Source organism: Staurois parvus, unplaced genomic scaffold (genome assembly GCF_062004578.1).
Source record: "Staurois parvus isolate SC_StPar_1 unplaced genomic scaffold, SC_StPar_1.0 ptg000159l, whole genome shotgun sequence".
Lineage (NCBI taxonomy): Eukaryota > Metazoa > Chordata > Amphibia > Anura > Ranidae > Staurois > Staurois parvus.
Window position 1 is genome coordinate 1,881,724 of NW_028317955.1, and position 25,828 is coordinate 1,907,551.

The following is a 25,828-nucleotide window of genomic DNA, read 5'->3' on the forward strand; positions in this document are numbered from 1 at the left end:
TCTCATTGTTTGCACCTCAAGCTGTGGAGAACTGATTTTAAATATACCTGTTTATCTAGATCAGGGGTGGGCAAACTTTTTGACTTGAGGGCCGCAATGGGTTCATATATTGGACCCGGGGGCCGGACCAAGAGTAGATGAATGATGTGTATGTGTCATCCATAGTAAGTATAGTAATATTCCCCCATAGTAAGCATAGTAATTAATCCCCCATATAGTAATTCATCCCCCATATAGTAATTCATCCCCCATAGTAATTCATCCCCCATATAGTAATCCATCCCCCATATAGTAATTCATCCCCCATAGTAATTCATCCCCCCATAGTAATTCATCCCCCATATAGTAATTCATCCCCCATAGTAATTCATCCCCCATATAGTAATTCATCCCCCACAATGTAATTCATCCCCCACATAGTAATTCATCCCCCACATAGCAATTCATCCCCCATATAGCAATTCATCCCCCACATAGCAATTCATCCCCCACATAGCAATTCATCCCCCACATAGCAATTCATCCCCCATAGTAATTCATCCCCCATATAGTAATTCATCCCCCATAGTAATTCATCCCCCATATAGTAATTCATCCCCCATAGTAATTCACCCCCCACATAGTAATTCATCCCCCATAGTAATTCATCCCCCATATAGTAATTCATCCCCCATAGTAATTCATCCCCCATAGTAATTCATCCCCCATAGTAAGTCATCCCCCATATAGTAATTCATCCCCCATAGTAATTCATCCCCCATATAGTAATTCATCCCCCATATAGTAATTCATCCCCCATAGTAATTTATCCCCCATATAGTAATTCATCCCCCACATAGTAATTCATCCCCAATAGTAATTCATCCCCCATATAGTAATTCATCCCCCATATAGTAATTCATCCCCCCATAGTAATTCAGGCCCCATATAGTAATTCATCCCCCACATAGTAATTCATCCCCCATAGTAATTCATCCCCCATATAGTAATTCACCCCCCATATAGTAATTCATCCCCCACATAGTAATTCATCCCCCATATAGTAATTCATCCCCCATAGTAATTCATCCCCCATAGTAATTCATCCCCCATATAGTAATACATCCCCCATATAGTAATACATCCCCCATATAGTAATTCATCCCCCATATAGTAATTCATCCCCCATATAGTAATTCATCCCCCATAGTAATTCATCCCCCATAGTAATTCATCCCCCATAGTAATTCATCCCCCATATCGTAATTCATCCCCCATAGTAATTCATCCCCCATAGTAATTCCTTCCCCCTATAGTAATTCATCCCCCATAGTAATTCATCCCCCACATAGTAATTCATCCCCCATATAGTAATTCATCCCCCATAGTAATTCATCCCCCATAGTAATTCATCCCCCATATAGTAATACATCCCCCATATAGTAATTCATCCCCCATATAGTAATTCATCCCCCATATAGTAATTCATCCCCCATATAGTAATTCATCCCCCATAGTAATTCATCCCCCATAGTAATTCATCCCCCATAGTAATTCATCCCCCATATCGTAATTCATCCCCCATAGTAATTCATCCCCCATAGTAATTCCTTCCCCCTATAGTAATTCATCCCCCATAGTAATTCATCCCCCACATAGTAATTCATCCCCCATAGTAATTCATCCCCCATAGTAATACATCCCCCATATAGTAATTCATCCCCCACATAGTAATTCATCCCCCATAGTAATTCATCCCCCATATAGTAATTCATCCCCCATATTAAGTCCCCAAGTCCCCCCTGTGTCAATTCACTTACCTTTGCTCCGCGCGTTCCTCTCGCCGTGTTCCCGCGCCGTTCCGGTGTAGCATGAAAATCTGTCTCCTATGAGGATCTGTCCCCCTCGACGTATCTGCGCATGTGCCAGTTTCAGGCATTAGCAGCCGATCGGTGATCTCCGGCACATGCGCAGATACGTCGAGGGGGACAGATCCTCATAGGAGACAGATTTTCATGCTACACCAGTCTTCAGAGCGGACTGTGAGAGGAGCCTAGCGGGAGCCTAGCTCCGTGGGCCGGATTAAAAGGTCCGCCGTGCCGAATACGGCCCGCGGGTTGTAATTTTCCCATTGCTGATCTAGATCTAGCAAAATACGATCACTTACCATGGAGCATCTGAGATTAGCAGGTGATACTTTACTTCTTAGACCATTGGTGGTCAACTTACAAGGTATTAGGAGCTTCAACTGCTAGATTGCACATAATTTAATGTAATACTACAACACACTCTGAGACTGTAGACGTACTACAAGACATGGTCAGAGACTGTGGACATGCTTCAAGTGGAGTTGGGAACACTGAACTTCATTGCTGTTACAGCCTCTTTGGAGTTTATTTGCTTCCAACTTCCAATAAGGACAGCTGGGGTCCTAGGGATGCATAATCAGTACCAATGGGCTGCAGACTGGGCTCCAGGATGCCAGATGCTGGCCTTTCTAAATGTAAACATAGGTTAACCCCTTCCTGCCTCCTGTGCACACATATATGCAGTCTCACTGAAGTGGATCTTTTTCCGCGAGGCTGCATATATGCGAACAAAGAACCAGCAAACACAAATGCTCCTGCGCTTGGGGATGAACTCAATGTAGGCTACAATCACATTAAGAATGTCCTGGAGCATGCACACCTTGCTGCCCTCAAATGGACCGGGGGAATCCAAATATACTGAATGAGGAAAGAAAAAACAGAGGGCGCACAGGCCTAGTGCATTACCATAAAAAATGTTTAATAAAAAATAAAGTAGGTGCTGTACTCACAAATGACAACATAGTCAAGGCACGTCATAAAGAACAGCTGGGTCAACACCGCGCTGAGTAACAGTCCGCAATAGGGAGTGTAGACATCCAATAGGCTGACGCGTTTCGAGGACTTGCCTTTTCCTCAGAGCCCTCTTTTCTTTCCTCATTCTGCATATATGCGTACCAGTGTTTGTACTAGGAGAATGCTGCACAGTTCACTCCCCGCACAAAGACCGGGCTCTCTTCAATGACAGGGAATCGGCAATCCCAGTTCCTGATCACCTGATTGCAGTGATACCCTCTGATTGGCTATAACAGTGACCAGTCACAGTGCAGCCTGCCCTCTGAATGGAGAGAAAGAAACTTTGTATCTTTCTCAACTTGCCAGGGGAGAAAAATGTAAACAAATGTGTTTAAAAAAACAAAAATAGCTAGATCAAGGTTTGATCTAGGTCAGTGTCACAGGGTTAGTGTCAGGGTCAAGGTAAGGGTCCCTAACACTAACCCTGACAGGTAAAAAAAAAAAAAAAAAATTTTTTTTATTAGTATCAGTGTTTTAGACAGGATAAAAAAAAGCAAAATGCACACTGTTTCTGGGCCCTGTTACAGGTACATACAGAAAATAACATACACATATGTGGTATTGCTGCGATCGTCAAGAGCAGGACAATTAAGTTTTGGTTGTTGTTTGGTGGTAAGTTATGGTAATTTCAAGAAATACACAGCTATAGTGCATCCAGAAAGTATTCATAGCGCTTAACTTTTGCCACATTTTGTTATGTTACAGCTTTATTCCAAAATGGATTGAATTCATTTTTTTCCTCAACATTTTAAAAATAATACCCCATAATGACAGCATGAAAGAAGTTCATTTTGAAATCTTTGCAATTTATTAAAAATAAAAAAATACATGTACATAAGTATTCACAGCCATTGCTCAATACTTTGTTGAAGCCACTTTTGCACCAATTACAGTCTTGAGTATGATGGTACAAGCTTGGCACACCTATTTTTGGACAATTTCTCCCATTCTTCATTGCAGTACCTCTCAAGCTCCATCAGGTCGGATGGGGAATGTCGGTGCACAGCCATTTTCAGATCTCTCCAGAGATGTTCAATCGGGTTCAAGCCTGGGCCACTCCAGGGCATTCACAGAGTTGGCCTGTAGCCACTCCTTTGTTATGTGGGCTGTGTGCTTAGGGTTGTTGTCCTGTTGAAAGATAAACCGTCACCCCAGTCTAAGGTCCAGAGTGCTTTGGAACAGTTTTTCATCAAGGATGTCTCTGTACATTGCTGCATTCATCTTTCCTTCGATCCTGACTAGTCTCCCAGTTCCTGCTGCTGAAAAACATCCCCACAGCATGATGATGCCACCACCATGCTTCACTGTAGGGATGGTATTGGCCAGGTGGTGAGCGGTGCCTGGTTTCCTCCAGACATGACGTTTGGCATTCAGGCCAAAGAGTTCAATGTTTGTTTCATCAGACTAGAGTTTTGTTTCGCATGGTCTGAGAGTCCTTTAGGTGCCTTTTGGCAAACTTCAGGTGGGCTGCCATTTGCCTTTTACTGAGGAGTGTCTTCCGGCCACTCTACCATACAGGCCTGTTTAGTGGAGTGCTGGAGAGATGGTTGTTCTTCTGGAAGGTTCTACTCTCTCCACAGAGAAATGCTGGAGCTCTTTCAGAGTGATCATCAGGTACTTGGTTACCTCCCTGGCTAAGGCCCTTCTCTTTCGATTGCTCATTTTGGCTGGGCGGCCCGCTCTAGGAAGATTCCTGGTGGTTCCAAACTTCTTCCATTTACGGATGATGGAGGCCACTGTGCTCATTGGGACCTTCAATGCTGCAGAAATGTTTCTGTACCCTTCCCCAGATCTGTGCCTTGATACAATCCTGTCTCGGAGGTCTACGGACAATTCCTTGGACTTCATGGCTTGGTTTGTGCTCTGACATGCACTGTTAACTGTGGGACCTTATATAGTCAGGTTTATGCCTTTCCTAATCATGTCCAATCACCTGAATTTCCCGCAGGTGGACTCCAATCAAGTTGTAGCAACATCTCAAGGATGATCTGTGGGAACAGGATGCACCAGAGCTCAATTTTGAGTGTCATGGCAAAGGCTGTGAAAACGTATGTTCGTGTGGTTTTTTTCGTTTTTTTTTTTATTCTTAATAAACTGCAAAGATTTCAAAATGAACTTATTTCATGTTGTCTTTATGGGGTATTGTTGGTAGAATGTTGAGGAAAAAAATTAATTTAATCCATTTTGGAATAAGCCTGTAACATAACAAAATGTGGCAACAGTTAAGCACTGTGAATACTTTCTGGATACACTGTAAATAAAAAAAATATGATTTTTTTTTTACTAATTTGGGCCAGCTTTCCTTTGATAATAAAAAAAGAATAAGGAGGTGTCTGTTATCTTTTACCATCAAAAGAAAGCCCCATTTGTCCAGAAAAAACAAGGTATATTCCACCTGGATTCTCAAAGTAGCTGCAATGATACATTTTTACTAACAAATGTCAAAGCTGCAAAATTGTGTTTAGCCATTAAGATTTGTTTTACCCTTTTAGCCACAAAGGGCTTAAAAAAAAAAAAGAATTGTTAAAAATAAAGTTTAGTTATTTAATATTTATCTCTCCTGCACACAGACCTGGGGGTTCTTCTATTATACAGATGACATATTTTATTGAGTTGTCCAACTAATGAATGATTTGATTGCCTTTTCAGATCACGAAGAGCGAGGTTTTGTCAGTACACAAGATACAAGCAATGAAGGATGAAACAAAAGAAAACTAGGTTAATAAAGCTGTCCACTATTTGATTTGCATCGCCATTGAGGTGAACACATATTTTTTTTCTTTCTCAACGGGTTTTGAAAATGTGCCACTTTTAGGGGTTTCTTAAAGCTGAATTCCAGGCGCGCACAGTCTTCATTCTGATCTGTGCACCCACTCCTACCCACATATCAAATTCTGACATGCAGTGGTATCTGTGCAGCCACTATGCCTGCATCCTTCTCTGAATGCTGTCTGCATGCAGCCCAGGCCAGATGCTGGCACAATAGTAGAGGGGGCCTGCAGATGGAGCCAAAGTATGTATATTCTATACCTGCCCAATCCCTGCGCAAGTGGAACATCACTGTAGTAGCCTCTGCTACTACAGTGACCCTCACTGTCTTTAGGATCCCATGCCGAGCAGCTGCCCTACTGCATAGTGAACACATGGGGTTGCTGTCAGGGCTCCCAGGTGTGACCAGAGGTGTGTGACTGACACAGGGAAACGCAGACTTCAGATATGTGATAAACAATATAATTTATTAACACTAACCATACAAACATAAACGCAGTGCAATACTAAAACATAATACAGTGCAAACAAACCAAACCAACCACCCACAGATAACAGTACATACAAGCAAGCGTCGTCAGGCAGGCCCGGGTCAATATCAATAGGGCAGGTAGGTACAGGGGGAGCAAGCGGAGATGGGTCGGGGTCACAGGCCAGGTTCAGCAGCTAGCTAGCAGCATAGTACAGAGGGTCAGGCAGAGGGATGGTCAGGGTCACAAGCCAGGGATCAGAACAGGTAGCAAGCAGCGTGGTACAGAGGGTCAGGCAGAGGGATGGTCAGGAGCGAGCCGGGATCAGAGCAGGAGAAGTCAGCAGCAGTTCAGATCAGGCAGGGTCAGCAAAGGAACAGAAACAGGATGCAAGACAGATACAGGGCCCAGGACAAACACAACACCAAGGCAGAGTCTGCAGGTCTGGCCATCCCTTAAATACACCAGTATCATCAGTTCCAGGTGTTAGCTGGCTGAAAGGTTGAGTCTCTGATTGCTGGGAGCACCCGCTGGCCAGCCCTGGTACTGCAGATCAAAAGGCAGGTGAGTCCCACCATTGCTGGCCAGTCCATTCCTGACAGTACCCCCCCCTCAAGGAGCGGCCTCAGGACGCTCCAAACAGTCCTAGCTGGGCAAAATGTTCCACCGCCCGGGTCTGGTAACTGGCGGGATATCAAAGACTGGCACACCGGGCAGGACTCCGGGCAGCGGCACACCGGGCTGGACTCCGGGCAGAGGCACATCGGGCTGGACTCCGGGCAGAGGCACATCGGGCTGGACTCCGGGCAGAGGCACATCGGGCTGGACTCCGGGCAGAGGCACATCGGGCTGGACTCCGGGCAGAGGCACATCGGGCAGCGGCACACCGGGCAGAGGCACACCGGGCAGAGGCACATCGGGCTAAACTCCGGGCAGAGGCACATCGGGCTGGACTCCGGGCAGAGGCACATCGGGCAGGACTCCGGGCAGAGGCACATCGGATTACCAGGCGAAGCAGCGGGCAGCGGGCCACCAGGCGGAGCAGCGGGCACCGGGCCCCCGGGCGGAGCAGCGGGCACCGGGCCCCCGGGCGGAGCAGCAGGCACCGGGCCCCCGGGCGGAGCAGCAGGCACCGGGCCCCCGGGCGGGGCGACAGGCACCGGGCCCCCGGGCGGGGCGACAGGCACCGGGCCCCCGGGCGGGGCAACCGGCATCGGGCCCCCAGGTGGAGCGACAGGTCTCGGGCCCTCAGGTGGAGCTGCGGGCGCCGGACCCCCAGGTGGAGCGACAGGTCTCGGGCCCTCAGGCGGAGCGGCGGGCGCCGGACCCGCAGGCGGAGCGACAGGTCTCGGGCCCTCAGGCGGAGCGGCGGGCGCCGGACCCCCAGGCGGAGCGACAGGTCTCGGGCCCTCAGGCGAAGCGGCGGGCGCCGGACCCCCAGGCGGAGCGACAGGTCTCGGGCCCTCAGGCGGAGCGGCGGGCGCCGGACCCCCAGGCGGAGCGACAGGTCTCGGGCCCTCAGGCGGAGCGACAGGTCTCGGGCCCCCAGGCGGGGCGGCGGGCGCCGGACCCCCAGGCGGAGCGGCGGGCGCCGGACCCCCAGGTGGAGCGACAGGTCTCGGGCCCTCAGGCGGAGCAGCGGGTGCCGGACCCCAAGGCGGAGCGACAGGTCTCGGGCCCTCAGGCGGAGCGGCGGGCGCCGGACCCCCAGGCGGAGCGACAGGTCTTGGGCCCTCAGGCGGAGCGGCGGGCGCCGGACCCCCAGGCGGAGCGACAGGTCTCGGGCCCTCAGGCGGAGCGACAGGTCTCGGGCCCCCAGGCGGGGCGGCGGGCGCCGGACCCCCAGGCGGAGCGGCGGGCGCCGGACCCCCAGGCGGAGCGACAGGTCTCGGGCCCCCAGGCGAAGCGGCGGGCACCGAGTCACCAGGCACGACAGTGGGCTCCGAGTCAACTGGCATGACCGCTGGCACTGGGTCAGACATTGGATCGTCTGGCTAGACAGCGGGCATTGGGTCACCAGGCATCAGGTCATTTGGCTCGACAGCGGGCACCGCGTCATCTGGCAAGGCAGTGGGCTCCGAGTCAACTGGTATGACCGCGGGCACTGGGTCAGACATTGGATCGTCTGACTGGACAGCGGGCATCGGGTCACCAGGCATCAAGTCATTTGGCTCGACAGCGAGCACCGCGTCATCTGGCAAGGCAGTGGGCTCTGAGTCAACAGGCACGACAGTGGGCACCCGGTCATAAGGTACCGGATTGTCTGGCTCGACAGCGGGCATCGGGTCACCAGGTATGACAGCGGGCACTGGGTCACCAGGCATCAGGTCATTTGGTTCGACAGCGGGCACCGCGTCATCTGGCAAGGCAGTGGGCTCTGAGTCAACTGGTATGACCGCGGGCACTGGGTCAGACATTGGATCGTCTGACAGGACAGCGGGCATCGGGTCACCAGGCATCAGGTCATTTGGCTCGACAGCGGGCACCGCGTCATCTGGCAAGGCAGTGGGCTCCGAGTCAACAGGCACGACAGTGGGCACCGGGTCACCAGGCATTGGATCGTCTGGCTCGACAGCGGGCATCGGGTCACCAGGTATGACAGCGGGCCCTGGGTCATCAGGTCATTTGGCTCGCCAGCGGGCACCGCGTCATCTGGCAAGGCAGTGGGCACCGAGTCACCAGGTACGACAGCGGGCTCTGAGTCAATTGGCACGATAGCGGGAACCGGATCAGGTACCGGATCATCTGGATCAACAGCGGGCATCGAGTCAACTGGCCTAATAGAATCGTCAGGCTGGATCAGTTCATCATGCTGGGTAGAGGCATCAGGCTGAATGCCGGCTTCAGGCTGAGTAGAGGCTTCAGGCCGAGTAGAGGTTTCAGGCCGAGTAGAGGCTCCAGGCCGAGTAGAGGCTCCAGGCCGAGTAGAGGCATCAGGCCGAGTAGAGGCTTCAGGCAGAAGAGAGGCATCAGGCTGCGTACAGGCATCAGGCTGAGTACAGGCATCAGGCTGAGTACAGGCATCAGGCTGAGTAGAGGCTTCAGGCTGAGTAGAGGATTCAGGCTGAACCACGGAAGGCAGGTTCACCGGTTTGGATACTGGCAGGATGGTATTGGTTGGAAAGAATTTTCGCTTTTTTCTGGTTTTAACTACTGGAGCACTGCAAGTAAACGCAGGTCTGCAAACGAATGGAGCAGCTGGAGACAGAGAAGAACTGGAGGATGGAACAGGAGAGGGAGCAGTTGCTACAGAGGGCTTTTTTACAGGGTTAAAGGCAGGATAGGTGCAGCGAGTGGGAACAGGGTACTGACATGCGGTAGATAGCCAAGTATACTGGGCTGTAACGGGGGAGTTGTTGGGAATACAGGAGTAGAGCTTTGAGGAAATAGATTAGAAGCAGGACTGGGTCTTTGTAAGCTGACTGAGGCTGGGTGCAACAAGTCTGTCCATGTCTGCAGTATGGGTTGAACAAAGCTGAGCTTACACAAAGCCTGTCTGACCAAAGACTGCACTGCGTTTATACAATCTCTTAGTATCTGTGGTGAACATGTGGAATAACGCTCCAGAAAGTAACCCACATCATCCTCTAATAACCACACCAGGGACTCTACCTGGTCTGCACTAAATGGTGGCAAAAATTCATCCCTGCATTCGGGGAAACCAGATGAAACCAACTCAACACAAATCTTAATCAATGGCTGCACCATAGAGAAATTTGTGCCCTGATCTACTAGAACATGAGCGAGCCGTATACATTCTAGCAGTTCATCCCGGGGATACTCCTTCAGAGTCTGATAAGCATATTTTCTGTCATCAAACACTAGCAGAGATAAATACTCAACCTCATCCAGATCCATCCTTCCCAGCAACAAGCCAAGATGGCTTCCCTGTGCAGCCACTTCTGGTCAGGATTGGCCTTGGTGTAATGTCAGGGCTCCCAGGTGTGACCAGAGGTGTGTGACTGACGCAGGGAAACGCAGACTTCAGATATGTGATAAACAATATAATTTATTAACACTAACCATACAAACATAAACGCAGTGCAATACTAAAACATAATACAGTGCAAACAAACCAAACCAACCACCCACAGATAACAGTACATACAAGCAAGCGTCGTCAGGCAGGCCGGGTCAATATCAATAGGGCAGGTAGGTACAGGGGGAGCAAGCGGAGATGGGTCGGGGTCACAGGCCAGGTTCAGCAGGTAGCTAGCAGCGTAGTACTGAGGGTCAGGCAGAGGGATGGTCAGGGTCACAAGCCAGGGATCAGAACAGGTAGCAAGCAGCGTGGTACAGAGGGTCAGGCAGAGGGATGGTCAGGAGCGAGCCGGGATCAGAGCAGGAGAAGTCAGCAGCGGTTCAGATCAGGCAGGGTCAGCAAAGGAACAGAAACAGGATGCAGGACAGATACAATGCCCAGGACAAACACAACACCAAGGCAGAGTCTGCAGGTCTGGCCATCCCTTAAATACACCAGTATCATCAGTTCCAGGTGTTAGCTGGCTGAAAGGTTGAGTCTCTGATTGCTGGGAGCACCCGCTGGCCAGCCCTGGTACTGCAGATCAAAAGGCAGGTGAGTCCCACCATTGCTGGCCAGTCCATTCCTGACAGTTGCTCACTAGGCATGGAAACAGCTTTGAATGAATAGAAGGCATTCTTTTTTTGAATGAAGTGGAGATTGTAACGTCATCACACTGCCTCGCTCTACCTCATTCAATCAGAGAACACTTTGCATTCATTGAGAGGTATGGAATATGCATACTTACATTGGTCCAAGTTGGACCAGTGCAAGTATGCAAAAAAAAAAAAAAAAAAGATTAGTTTTAAGTGTTTTTATTTAAATCTGTCCTGGCTAACAGTGCAAACAGGTGAACCTATCGCTCCTGATGGTTGTATTGTGACAACAGTACAAGCATGTAATTGGATGCATGTGATGTTCGGTGAACAATCTTCCTCCTGGCTCCTTCTGCATTTTTTTTTAATAATCAAAGAATATTGGGCTTAGTGGCGCAGACAGGGCCACCCACTGATTAAACATCTCTCAATGTATGTCCAGCTTTAGGAGTATAATGTAGAAAATTGATTTGTAGAAGTTGCAGTGTTTATATCTGCAAAGCTTGTAGCATTGACATGTGAAGATGGATAATTAGACCATTTAGGTCTGGCCATGTTGAGAGTTTTGTGTTTGTTAAAATGTAATTAGACCTAAAATGAATAAATGAAACACTGACAGGTAGGATATTATGCCAGAAGAAACCCTACTTGTCATGTCTGTCACAAACCCTGCCTGTCAGCATTTATGTACACTGAGCCATGTATGTGCAGCTCAGTATACATTTACAGCATTGCTCTGTACCATGATGTGGCTTCCGTATGCATGTGCGGGAATGAAAAACAAAATGGTTCGAAAAGTCAGAAAGCAGAAGGAAGACCAGGAGTAGATGGCAGCGCTGACAGTTCTGCGTTGAAGAGGGGGATCGCTTGCCAGGTAAGTCTGCCATAATGTGCTTATATGCCATGCATATAGGGTCCCTCAAGGTTTCGTCCTTGGACCCCCACTCTTCTCCATCTAAACCTCCTCCCTTGGTCACTTGATAAACTCCCATGGCTTTAAGTACCATCTCTATGCTGATGACACACAAATCTATCTTTCTACTCTTCACCTCACCCCTTCAGTCTCTTCTCGCATTACTAACCTACTAAGCGACATATCAGCATGGATGTCACTCCACGGAAACTACTACTAGCAACTTCACTCGCTTGTTATCTCTCGCCTTGACTATTGTAACTCCCTCCTCCTTGGCCTACCTCATCGCAGGCTATCCCCTCTTCAGTTTATCATGAATGCTGCTGCCAGACTCATCCACCTTACTAACAATTCTGTATCAGCCACCCCTCTCTGCCAATCCCTCCACTGGCTTCCCATTGCCCAACAGATAAAGTTCAAAACATTAACAATAACATATAAAGCCATTTATAACTCTGCTCCAAATTACATCACCAATCTTGTCTCCAAATATCACCCAAACCGTACTCTCCGCTCCTCGTATGACCTCCTGCTCTCTAGCTCCCTTGTATCCTCTTCCCATGCTCATCTCAAAGACTTCTCCTGAGCTTCCCCCATCCTCTGGAACTCTCTACCCCAATTTATCAGACTATCGCCTACTCTGCTCACTTTTAGGCAATCTCTGAAAACCTATCTCTTAGGGAAGCCTATCCTGCCCTCAGCTAATAATGGAATCTTCTACTCCTCCTACCAGTCCATCCCCCACAGTTACTACCTTTTGTACCACTAGCCCCTCCCTCCTAGATTGTAAGCTCCAAGGAGCAGGGCCCTCCTAGCCCTCTCGTATTGAACTGTATTGTTGCTGTATTGTCTCCCTTTATATTGTAAAGCACTGAGGAAACTGTTGGCGTTATATAAATCCTGTATAATAATAATAATTATGGTTAAAAGCTTCCTGGACCCAATAAGAAAAAAAAAAAATTGGTGGAAGTTTAATTCCACGTGTGTGCGTGTATTTATATATATATTTAAAACCAGACTTAAATACTTTTATTTTTGTAATAGGACAAATGAATCGCCCAACGAGCTATAAAAGATATATATTTTTATAATTCCTTAAAAAAACAAACAAAAAAACAACAACAAACCAAAAGACAACCCCCAGCATAATGGCATACAAGACCTTATAATAAAAATCACAATTAAGACATTGTTTTCTTACAAACATTTTCCTGTTTCTGCACTCAGGAAGGTTGCTTACACTCATTTTTCCAGCGGTGGCGGTGGGTGGCCCTTGTACTGAAGGGGTCTCACAATAGCACTGTCCACTTCAGTAACGCTAAACAAGGGCTTATTCACAACATGTCTGTTGAGTTGCATTTTACCGCACATCTCCACACATGTATGGTGTGTATAGAGGGCACCTTGAACACAATTGACCATACACCATATATGTGCAGTTGTAGTAAAATGCAGTTAAACGTACATGGTGTGAACAAGCTCTAAATCAGTGGTTCTCAACCTTTCTAATGCCGTGATCCTTTAATACAGTTCCTCATGTTGTGGTGACCCCCAACCATAACATTATTTACCCAGTAATTATAATTCATGAGTGTCATTTTACCTCCAATACTGCTGCTTTCAACACAGTAGCTGCTTTTAACAGAGTAGCTGCTTTCAACACAGCAGCTGCTTTCTACACAGTAGCTGCTCTTTACACATCGGAAATATGTGTTTTCTGATGGTCTTAGGGGACCCCTGTGAAAGGGTCGTTCGACCCCCGAAGAGGTCGCGACCCACAGGTTGAGAACCACTGCTCTAAATGATAAAAAATGAAAAAAAAAATCCGGCCTCCTCCTCCCCTTGTAGCTGGCAAGTCACGCTCCTTTTTTGCATGAAGTTAAAGTGCACTCTCTCAATCAACATGGACTACTGTATTTCTAATCCTTATGCTGCTCGCATTAGTAAGTAAATAGGAAAGTATATCATATTTGCTTGTTTTAACCTTTTTTTTTTTTGCATTCCTGCATTAAATTCTTGGTTTCCATGCCTTAGCAAATGATGTCATACAACACCGGAGTCTTCGGGAAGGGAAGAGGGTACTCAGCTCAGCGAATACCTGAGCTAAGAACAGATGGATTCCAGGAAATAACTGCAACATGAATCATCTGTCCTTAGTCAGGATGGCCACTGCCAGAAATGCCAGAAGGTGTTTTTCAAAAAGATTTCTCAGCAAAATAAAGTATGGAGACACGCATGGATGGAGAAGTATGTTTTGACTATTAAAAATGAATTGTATAGCATTTTTGGTTTGTGGTGCTCACATGCAGTGCAGTTCCACTTTAAAGTGACACTAAACTCTGGTATAAAAATAACATTCTATTCAAGTATGTGTTCTCATTGTATTCACATTCTCACGTACATACAAAGTGTGAGCTACTGTTCTCAGTCTCCTCCAAATCTCTAAATTCCTTTTTATTTTTTTTCTGCTGTGATCTGACTTCCTTTTAGAGGGTGGCTCCCTTAGTGTTTCATGGTTACACTGTAGGTAAGAGCATAGCCTCCCACTCTTTCCCACCCCTGATATTGGACTGTGGACTAGTAGTGGGCATAGAGCAGTGCACATGACCGCAACTCACTTCAAGTAAAGTAGATGTTCGGGAGCTCATGGAGGATGTTACAAGGGAGCAGAAAAACACAGTAAGAAAAAAGGACGTAAATTTAATTTTGGAGCAGCGTTGCATGACCACGCAATTGTCAGTTAAAGTAACGCAGCGCCGTAACACAAACTGCTTCTATAACCGCTTCCTGACCGCCATATAGCAGAAATACTGTTACAGGGCGACATGGGTGCGCAAAATCATATATATATACGTGCTTCGCGTTCCCGTGGTTTTCACGCCTTTCCCAGATAGCGTCAGATTGCCTGTCAGTACACCAGTCATGACATTTAACCCCTTGATTGCCAGGAACACGCTCATACACAATAAACCTCTAGTATAGTGTCTGAACAGATCAATATCTTTGATAAGATCAGCACTCACATTAGTATAGTGTCCCCAAAAACACAGCGTTAGCGGGATCAGCCCCGACACCTACCAGCACCTGCATTTAGCCCCTAGGCTTACCCCCCTTCTCCCCCAGCAAGTGCAATGTCAGTAGGTCACTTTCACTTGATACATTGCACACAAAATCGCAGTGTTTGCAGAATCAGGCCTGATTTCTGTTAGCACATGCCGGTAAATTTTAATGACTCTCATATGCAGCAGAGTGCCAGTACTAGTTTTTTTTTTTTTTTTTTAAGTCCGCAAACGTGCAAACTACAACGAAAAACCCGTAAGTGATCACAAAAAAAGTGCAAGTGCGAACACCACACGAAAAAGTGCACTTAGGGGTGTGTTTGTCCTACCCCCGAAAGGGTTGGACCGTTCGCCTGATCCCCCGGGGCACGAAGCTCCTGACAGGGACAAGGTTCCCATTTGGTCCTCCTGGCCAAAAGGCCTGGTGGACCACCGTTCCTTATGCCCAGCCGAAGCCGGACATCCAGTACTAGGCGAGGGGGTTCTCCCGAAGAGAAAACCCCCTAGGGATCAGGGGAGGAAGGAACCGTATGGCCACACATCCTCCCCCTAGACTTCAGGTAAGGCCCGAGGACCCACACCCTCCATCCGTGAAAAAACACACACATAAGAACAGAAAAAGTGACAAAACGTGGGAGTGGTAAATAAATAGAAAATAAAAAAGTGGTACCGTGCCTAATAGTGCACAGACCAGGCCCTGAGGCCTGTAGCAAAAATTGCCCCGGACTTAGCCAAAAGACCTGGTCCTTAGGGTGCTGTGCAAAAAGAAGTGAAAAACAGTGGCCATGTGTCATCTTCACACCGTGGGGTCCCACACCCAAGTGTTACTAGTGACACCCCTGGGAGCGTCTTCCCCAGGGGGCACTGAGTTTGCGGACTTTTTGCGTCCCCAGCCCCAGGCCAGACCAAGGTAGATCCGTCCAAATCAGGAGGTACTGGGTCTTTCCAGTCTTCCCAGAGGAATTACTCCCAAGGCCCCAGAACGAATCATGGCGCTCCCTGGTTTCTGTCCCTCCGGTACTAGCCTTCCGGACCCCCATCATACCAGTGAGGGTACTATACAACAACCATCCCCGCAAAGCTAGAATGGTCGGGAGCACCCCCACTGGACACTGATAAGAACAGATACTACACTTGATCTTAGCCAAAAGGCCGAGAAGCGATGCCAGTACTAGTGCCATGCTACCTTTTGGTGAACTGGAGCAACAGCGGCCTAGTACATCCTGGTGTTTCACATACCAGCACTGCAGTATCACTTGGTGACTTGGTGAGTCCCATAAGTGCAGTACAAGCTGGTGCGGTGGCGAGCAAGTATTGTCCTGCAACCACCAAGAATTCGCACACAGCCCGTAGAGCCCCTAGTATCCTTCCGGATGTGCTTGCAAATCCCAATTGGCAGCCCACAAATTCTACAGCATCCGTACTTCCCACCATTCACTGCCCAACCCGGAATTCAGGTGGAAACAGCAAATTTAACTACTCCCCTTGACTTTTTGGAGCTGTTTTTCATGGAGTATCTGTATGCATTGATTGTGGATCAAAGCAATTTATATGCACAACAATTTATCACCGCCAACCCAAATTCAAACCTAGCCAGACCATTCGCATGGAAACCCATTATGGTTTCCAAATTTAAATTTTTTTTGAGCCTAACCCTCAACATGGGCATTACTAAAAAAAAAAAAACTAATTGTGGTTGTATTGGTCCACAGACCCGATTCATCGTATGCCCGTGTTCTCTGCTGCCATGGCCAGGCATAGATATGAGAGTATAATGTGTTTTATGCATTTCAACGACAATACACTCTGTCATCCTCGGGGTGACCCTGAATTCGATCGGCTCCACAAAATTCAGCCCCTCGTAAATCACCTTACCCAAAAATTTGCAGATGTCTATACTCCCCAGCAAAAGATCTGCATTGATGAGTCCCTCATTAATTTTTCTGACTGACTTGTATTCAAACAATTTCTCCCCAGCAAGCGTGCCAGATATGGGGTCAAGATGTAGAAGACCTGTGAGAGGGCAACAGGCTATACATTTAAGTTTTGGAGTTATGAGGGAAAAGATAGTTACATGGAGCCCCCCGCATGCCCAGACTACATGGGGAGCAGTGGCAAGATAGTTTGGAACTTGGTGTCATCCTTTTTCCATATGGGGTACCACTTATACGTGGACAATTTTTATTCAAGTGTGCCACTATTTAGACATTTGTACAATCTTGGAATTGGCACATGTGGCATCGTTCAGCCTAATGTGTGCCCACCATTAGAAGTGGGTGGATGCAGGGCAGTATATTCTAATGGTGGGAATACCACACACTTTTTCTGGCAGAGATTTCTTCTCTTTTTTTCATTCAGCCCACAGGCTGCATACAAGAAAAAAAAAGAACTTAGCATATATACCCAACAAGGACCAGCGACGTACTGGTACATCACTGGACTTTGAATGGTTATACCAGGATGATGCCTACAACTGCAGACATCATCCTGGTATCATTTTTTTCAGCCGGCGTTCGGCTTTCACGTAAAAGCAATCCTAGTGGCTAGTTAGCTGCAGGATTGCTTTTACAAGCAGCGGGAGACGATGTCCCCCCCCCCTCCACCGCTGCCTTCCAAGGCCTTCTCGAGCAGTACCATGCCATTGGGGGGAACCTGAGAATGCAGCCGGTGTTTCTGCCAGATGACCATAGAGCTGATTGGAGACCAGAATGGTGCCAATCATCTCTATAGTCTAAGAAATAGGAAGCTACGAGCATTTCATCACTTCAGTTTCGCAGGCTATAAACAACACCATTTGTAAATTGGGAAAGCATCTGATCACACCGATCTTGGTGAGATTAGATAATGTATGGGCAGAGGAGATATCTAGAGTCTAGTAGACCCCGGATTTCTCAAAAAACAGTATATGACAATGCCCATTGACGTTATAGGGGATATTTGCATTCCCTGTGATAGCATTAAAAGTGATAAAAAAAAACCCATGAAAGGGACAGTGTACAAATAATTAAAAAAATCAAAATGCTTGTGCCGGTATGTAAACAGTGATTGCACCACGCATGTGAGGTATCGCCGCGAACACTAGACCTCCTCGGTAAATCTAAAATGGTAGCTTGTAAAGGCTTTTAAAACGTTGCCTATGGATATTAAAAATGTATGCAGTTTGTCATCATTGCATGGGGCATGCGCAGTTTTAAAGCATGTCATGTTTGGTATCCATTTACTTGGCATACCATCATCTTTTATGTTTTACCAAATAATTGGCCAATATATTGTGGTTTTTGTGCAATAAAAGTAAAGAAAGTGTATTTTTTGCAAAAAATCTCCGTTTAAAAAATCGCTGCACAAGTACTATGTGACATAAAAAATTATAGCACCAACCATTTATTCACTAGGGTGTCTGCTTTAAAAAAAATATATTTGGGGGTTCAAAGTAATTTCCTAGCAAAAAGAGTTGCTGTTGTTCCCTGTTGCTTCCACTTTGTTATAATACCACTAACAGTTGGCTGTGGAATATTTAGTAGCAAAGAAATGTCACGGATGGACTTATTGCACAGGTGGCAACCTATCATGGGACCACGCTTGAATTCACTAAGCTCCTGAGAGCGTCCCATTCTTTCACAAATGTTTGTAGAAGCAGTCTGCATGCCTAGGTTCTTGATTTTATACCCCTGTGGCCATGAAGGTGATTGCAACACCTGAATCCAATTATTTGGAGGGGTGTCCCAATACTTTTGGCAATATAGTGTATGTAACGCATGTTGCCGCAACACATCAATTTAAATAGGCCCTTCACTTCACTGATAATAATATTGTTTTTGCTCTTGTAAAGATTTTCCATCACATCCTGTTACCAGGATAAGTAAGAGGGAAGTTCCTGTAGTAGTAATATAATTCTTACAAAAAGTCTAACACTTCCCCATATCCAAAACTGAAAAATTATTCCTGGGTTTCTGGAGGTTGGCTTAAAATGAAAGCTCATCTGTGATTGGTTGTTGTAGCTTTCAACTCTCTGAGGTTATAACATATGACAGTAACTTGTGTCTCAGCACTTACCTAAGTCTGAAAGAGCCTTGAAAATTCCAGCAAGCCTCGTCCACCAACTGTACCATTGCCATGGTAACAAAGAAAACTATTTTATAATGAACTTTAATCAAATTGCTAAATAAAAGTGAAGTGCAGCTCTATTAAAAAACATAACATATACAATCCATGATATAAAGTACTCCCTAAATGTAAGTAGATACACATAGGGGTTGATTTACTGAAGGCAAATAGTCTGTGCACTTCAAATGCACTGCAAGTGCAGTTGCTTTATATCCAAAGGGAATCTCTGAAATGAGGCGAAGCTCTGCTGATTTCTTTCATCCAATCATGTGCAAGCAAAAATGCTGTTTTATTATTTTCCTTGCGTGTTCCTCTAAAATCTAGAGCAACTGCACTTGCAGTGCACACCCTATTTGCCTTTAGTAAATCAACCCCATAAACTAAAGCATATATGTGAAATAGTTAATTAAATAGAAAACCAAAAAAATCCATATAAAGTTCTCAAATGGTAAGTAAAAGAGTGGACTGCAGAAAAAAGTGTGATAAGATGTTTTTTATCATGTGCTTAAAGAAAGTAAAGAAAAATGTTCTTAACCTACAGTCATGGCCGAAATTGTTGGCACCCTTGATATTTCTCCAGGAAATCATGTATTTCTCACGAAACGTATTGCATTAACACATGTTTTGCTATACACATGTTTATTCCCTTTGTGTGTATTGGGACAAAACAAAAAAAGGGAGGAAAGAAAGCAAATTCGACATAATGTCACACAAACCTCCAAAAATGGGCTGGACAAAAGTATTGGCACCCTTTCACAACTGGGGATAAATAAGAATGTTACAAGCATGTGATGCTCCTGTAAACTCACCTGGGGCAAGTAACAGGTGTGGGCAATATAGAAATCACACCTGAAAGCAGATAAAAAGGAGAGACGTTCACTTAACCTTTGCATTGTGTGTCTGTCTGTGCCACACTAAGCATGGACAACAGAAAGAGGAGACGAGAACTGTCTGAGGACCTGAGAACCAAAATTGTGGCAAAATATCAACAATCTCAAGGTTACAAGTCCATCTCCAGAGAACTAGATTTGCCTTTGTCCACAGTGCGCAACATTATCAAGAAGTTTGCAACCCATGGCACTGTAGCTAATCTCCCTGGTCGTGGACGGATGAGGAAAATTGATGAAAGATTGCAACGCAGAATAGTCCGGATGGTGGATAAGCAGCCCCAAACATGTTCCAAAGACATTCAAGCTGTCCTGCAGGCTCAGGGAGCATCAGTGTCAGCGCGAACTATCCGTCGACATTTAAATGAAATGAAACGCTATGGCAGGAGACCCAGGAGGACCCCACTGCTGACACAGAGACATAAAAAAGCAAGACTACAGTTTGCCAAAATGTACTTGAGTAAGCCAAAAGCCTTCTGGGAAAACGTCTTGTGGACAGATGAGACCAAGATAGAGCTTTTCGGTAAAGCACATCATTCTACTGTTTACCGAAAACGGAATGAGGCCTACAAAGAACAAAACACAGTACCTACGGTAAAATATGGTGGAGGTTCAATGATGTTTTGGGGTTGTTTTGCTGCCTCTGGCACTGGGTGCCTTGACTGTGTGCAAGGCATCATGAAATCTGAGGATTACCAAAGGATTTTGGGTCGCACTGTAGGGCCCAGTGTCAGAAAGCTGGGTTTGCGTCCAAGATCCTGGGTCTTCCAGCAGGACAATGACCCCAAACATACGTCAAAAAGCACTCAGAAATGGATGGCAAAGAAGCGCTGGAGAGTTCTGAAGTGGCCAGCAATGAGCCCAGATCTAAATCCCATTGAACACCTGTGGAGAGATCTTAAAATTGCTGTTGGGAAAAGGTGTCCTTCCAATAAGAGAGACCTGGAGCTGTTTGCAAAGGAAGAGTGGTCCAAAATTCCGGGTGAGAGGTGTCAGAAGCTTATTGATGGTTATAGGAAGCGACTGATTTCAGTTATGTTTTCCAAAGGGTGTGCAACCAAATATTAAGTTAAGGGTGCCAATACTTTTGTCCAGCCCATTTTTGGGGTTTTGTGTGACATTATGTCATATTTGCTTTTCTGCCTCTGTTTTATATTTGTTCCAATACATACAAAGGGAATAAACATGTGTATAGCAAAACATGTGTTAATGCAATACCTTTTTTGTGTGAAATACTTGATTTTCAGGAAAAATATCAAGGGTGCCAACAATTTCGGCCATGACTGTATGTGCTGCTGCGGGCTATTTTCATGCAATTATTCCCTAGTTCAGTGGTGGTGCTGCATGGATATTTGGCTGCAATACAACCTTATTAAGGGAAAACCGCCAGGAGGTAATATGGTGGCGTATACTATATATGTAAGCCTAATGTGTGGTGGCTCGCCTTAAGCCCATCACCCAGGCAATGTCATCTCTGATGAAACGCATAGTGTGGGACCTACAACAGTGACGTCATCACACATGTGGAGCCTGATTGACAGACAGCCAGGTCCAACTTGCAGCAACCCATTGGAACACCATATTCCTTATACTGATATGCCTGTGAAGCCTGTCGGCTATCTTTTAACTGTTAGTTAGTTCTAGTTTTTAATAATTTTGGCCAAAGGATTTGGGAGTGTTCTTTGTATCTTGTTTTTGAACAACCTGGATGGTTTCTATATCCATCTACCGGAGGAAGCTAGCAAACAGAGGGGATTTGCTAATCCCCCAAAGCGCTGTCAGACCTATCAACACAGTGGTCAATGAAATCTGGTAAGGAACTGCAGTATTTGTTCTGAACTGAGTGCACTTTCCTATTGATTGGAGTTGCTTGGTCCAGGGGCGGACTGACCATTCGAGCACTCGGGCAATGCCCGAGGGCCCGGGGGTCAGTAGGGGGCCCCATGAGATGCCCCTGGTACCTTTCATTGGCTTTTTCATAGGCTTTTTTGGGTGTGGGCAAGGACACAGGGGCCCCATGATCCCCTATTGCCCGGGGGCCCCATGAGTTGTCAGTCCGCCCCTGGCTTGGTCACAAACTTTCTTTAAGCACTTGGTGGTTTTTACTTATTACATTAAGAAGATCTTATCACACGTTTTTTGCAGTCCACTCTTTAACATACCATTTGAGAACTTTATATGAGTTTCTATATTGTTTTTTTTTGGTTTTCTGTTTAATCAATTACAGTGGGGCAAAAAAGTATTTAGTCAGCCACCAATTGTGCAAGTTCTCCCACTTAAAAAGATGAGAGAGGCCTGTAATTGGCATCATAGGTAAACCTCAACTATGAGAGACAAAATGAGAAAAAAAATCCAGACAATCACATTGGCTGATTTGGAAAGAATTTATTTGCAAATTATGGTGGAAAATAAGTATTTGGTTACCTACAAACAAGCAAGATTTCTGGCTCTCACAGACCTGTACCTTCTTCTTTAAGAGGCTCCTCTGTCCTGCACTCATTACCTGTATCAATGGCACCTGTTTGAACTTGTTATCAGTATAAAAGACACCTGTCCACAACCTCAAACAGTCACACTCCAAACTCCACTATGTTGAAGACCAAAGAGCTGTCGAAGGACACCAGAAACAAAATTGTAGACCTGCACCAGGCTGGGAAGGCTGAATCTGCAATAGGCAAGCAGCTTGGTGTGAACAAATCAACTGTGGGAGCAATAATTAGAAAATGGAAGACATACAAGACCACTGATAATCTCCCTTGATCTGGGGCTCCACGCAAGATCTCACCTCGTGGGGTCAAAATGATCACAAGAACGGTGAGCAAAAATCCCAGGACCACACGGGGGGACCTAGTGAATGACCTGCAGAGAGCTGGGACCAACTTAACAAAGGCAACCATCAGTAACACACTACGCCGCCAGGGACTCAGATCCTGCAGTGCCAGACGTGTCCCCCTGCTTAAGCCAGTACATGTCCGGGCCCGTCTGAAGTTTGCTAGAGAGCATTTGGATGATCCAGAAGAGGATTGGGAGAATGTCATATGGTCAGATGAAACCAAAATAGAACTGTTTGGTAGAAACACAACTCGTCGTGTTTGGAGGAGAGAGAATGCTGAGTTGCATCCAAAAACACCATACCTACTGTGAAGCATGGGGGTGGCAACATCATGCTTTGGGGCTGTTTCTCCGCAAAGGGACCAGGATGACAGATCCATGTACAGGACAGAATGAATGGGGCCATGTATAGTGAGATTTTGAGTGCAAACCTCCTTCCATCAGCAAGGGCATTGAAGATGAAACGTGGCTGGGTCTTCCAACATGACAATGATCCCAAACATACCACCCGGGCACCGAAGGAGTGGCTTCGTAAGAAGCATTTCAAGGTCCTGGAGTGGCCTAGCCAGTCTCCAGATCTCAACCCCATGGAAAACCTTTGGAGGGAGTTGAAAGTCCGTGTTGCCCAGCGACAGCCCCAAAACATCACTGCTCTAGAGGAGATCTGCATGGAGGATGGGCCAACATACCAGCAACAGTGTGTGTCAACCTTGTGAAGACTTACAGGAAACGTCTGACCTCTGTCATTGCCAACAAAGGATATATAACAAAGTATTGAGATGAACTTTTGATATTGACCAAATACTTATTTTCCACCATAATTTGCAAATACATTCTTTCCAAATCAGCCAATGTGATTGTCTGGATTTGTTTTCTCATTTTGTCTCTCATAGTTGAGGTCTACCTATGATGCCAATTACAGGCCTCTCTCATCTTTTTAAGTGGGAGAACTTGCACAATTGGTGGCTGACTAAATACTTTTTTGCCCCACTGTATTTCACATGTTTTAATTTTTATATATCTACTATTTAGGGTGGACTTTATATTACGAATGATATGTTTTTGTTTTTTTTTGTTTTTTACAGAGGTGCACTTCACTTTTCTATATGTTCTTTGAGTTTATGTATCTGAACTCCTGGTGCTGGCAGATGTGTCATCGTTTTTTAACCTGAGCACAGTGTTTTCTCTTTTTCTTAAAAGGCTAAATAAAGAGATGAAATACAAACAATGGAGCTGTTTCACCTGCCAAATGATTTATATTTCTTTCAATCCAGTTCTGTCTGCCAGGCCAGAAGAGCTGATTTTTCTCTAATGCAGTTAAGTAACACTTACAGGTTGTGTGTTTTTCCTGCAGCCTGTGACAGGACAGTAAAAGGAGAAGAAGCAAGACGCATGAAAGTTTCTCTCTGTCATTCTTCCTTTGTGCATCTTCTCTCTCTCCAAGTCTGAGGTCTGCTGTATGAGACCTGATAACCAGGTACTTTTACTGTCTTTATAACTAAGTCCTATATTAATGCAAAACATTTAGGAGAGAGAAGCCTGTGTCTGGCAGGATGCTGTTGCTGAGACAGGAGTAAAGCATATTTAAATTAGTGAATAGCAGTAGTATGGCCCATCCTTTCAAATACTGGCATGTCACTCAGATGAGACATTTCTCTCTCACACTGTGAAATTTTGTCCCATAGCTGGGAACCTCAGCAGTATAGGGTCCACACTTATCAGAGATTGCCTTGACTGTAGCTTTCATATGTATTTTCAAATGTATGCATAGGAAATCTCAGCTAACTGACCCTTGTCTACCTACCACATGGGGGGAGGGTGAAAAGTAGTGGTGCACCAAAATGAAAATTCAAAATGCACCAAAACCGAAATGCGCAGTTTTTAAAAATGAATATATATTTTTTGGAAAAAAATACACTTTGATTAAAAAAAAAATATATATACCCCAATTGTTTTGTAAAATATGAAAGAGGATGTTATGGCGAGTAAATAGATACCCAACATGGCACTCTTTAAAATTGCTCACGCTTGTGCAATGGTGTGAAACTGCGGTACTTAAAAATCTCCATGGGTGATGCTTAAAAATTTCTACAGGTTAGCAGTGTAAAGTTACAGAGGAGATCTAGTTCGAGAATTCTTGCTCTGACATTTGCCGGAATCATTCGATGGTTTCTCAGGTAAGGCTGAGAACCACCGAACGGCAACGAGGGGCGGGGTTTTTTTGGCACCTGTATCGGTGCTTTTTTTTTCATTTCAGCCGATAGAAGAAAGGGGGGTTTTTGGCCGAAACATTTCAGCCACAAAAGTTTTGGTGCATCCCTAGTGAAAAGTGGAACTAAACACAAAAGGAAGGTTTGTTATGTTGCTGTAGGGGACATCTAGAAATGTTAACAGAACTTAAGCATTACCCTGGAAATGCACCATTTGTCATAAATTCCTAAAGTATTGCACTTCTGGTATGTGTGGGCACTCGTGTGATCACAGCCTCATAGCTTTACATCTGTAGTGTGAAATCTAAAGCTGCCAATTACACTGTACAATCTAAATGTGCAGCGCTAATAAAAATGTGTGTTGTAATCAATGATGACCAATGTGATAGTAAAACAGAAAGGAAACATCATAAAAAAGAAATTGAGAATAGTGAATACTCCAATGAAGAAACAAAATGGACGATATAACAAATAACAAATGAAAATATAGAAGTCCTCCAAATATCATATCATGGGACTATTATGATATTTAGAAGACTTATATATTTTAATTTGTTATATCGTCCATTTTGTTAAGCAGGGGGACACGTCTGGCACTGCAGGATCTGAGTCCCTGGCGGCGTAGTGTGTTACTGATGGTAGCCTTTGTTACAATGGTCCCAGCTCTCTGCAGGTCATTCACTAGGTCCCTTCGTGTGGTCCTGGGGTTTTTGCTCACCGTTCTTGTGATCATTTTGACCCCACGGGGTGAGATCTTGCGTGGAGCCCCAGATCGAGGGAGATTATCAGTGGTCTTGTGTGTCTTCCATTTTCTAATTATTGCTCCCACAGTTGAATTGTTCACACTAAGCTGCTTGCCTATTGCAGATTCAGTCTTCCCAGCCTGGTGCAGGTCTACAATTTTGTTTCTGGTGTCCTTTGACAGCTCTTTGGTCTTCTCCATAGTGGAGTTTGGAGTGTGACTGTTTGAGGTTGTGGACAGGTGTCTTTTATACTGATAACAAGTTCAAACAGGTGCCATTGATACAGGTAATGAGTGCAGGACAGAGTAGCCTCTTAAAGAAGAAGGTACAGGTCTGTGAGAGCCAGAAATCTTGCTTGTTTGT

The 25,828-nt window shown here is 45.7% G+C and overlaps 1 long non-coding RNA gene and 1 pseudogene across 1 annotated transcript; one reads left to right on the plus strand and one right to left on the minus strand.

Annotated features, from left to right (window-relative positions):
• The first annotated feature begins 5,508 nt into the window (after positions 1-5,508).
• On the plus strand, positions 5,509-13,996 carry LOC149463117 (uncharacterized). The gene is made up of 2 exons (XR_016312516.1): positions 5,509-5,621; positions 13,665-13,996. It is a non-coding gene; the product is annotated as an uncharacterized LOC149463117 (long non-coding RNA).
• A 1,741-nt stretch (positions 13,997-15,737) lies between these two features.
• LOC149463118 (U2 spliceosomal RNA) lies at positions 15,738-15,853 on the minus strand (annotated as a pseudogene).
• Between the last annotated feature and the right edge of the window lie 9,975 nt (positions 15,854-25,828).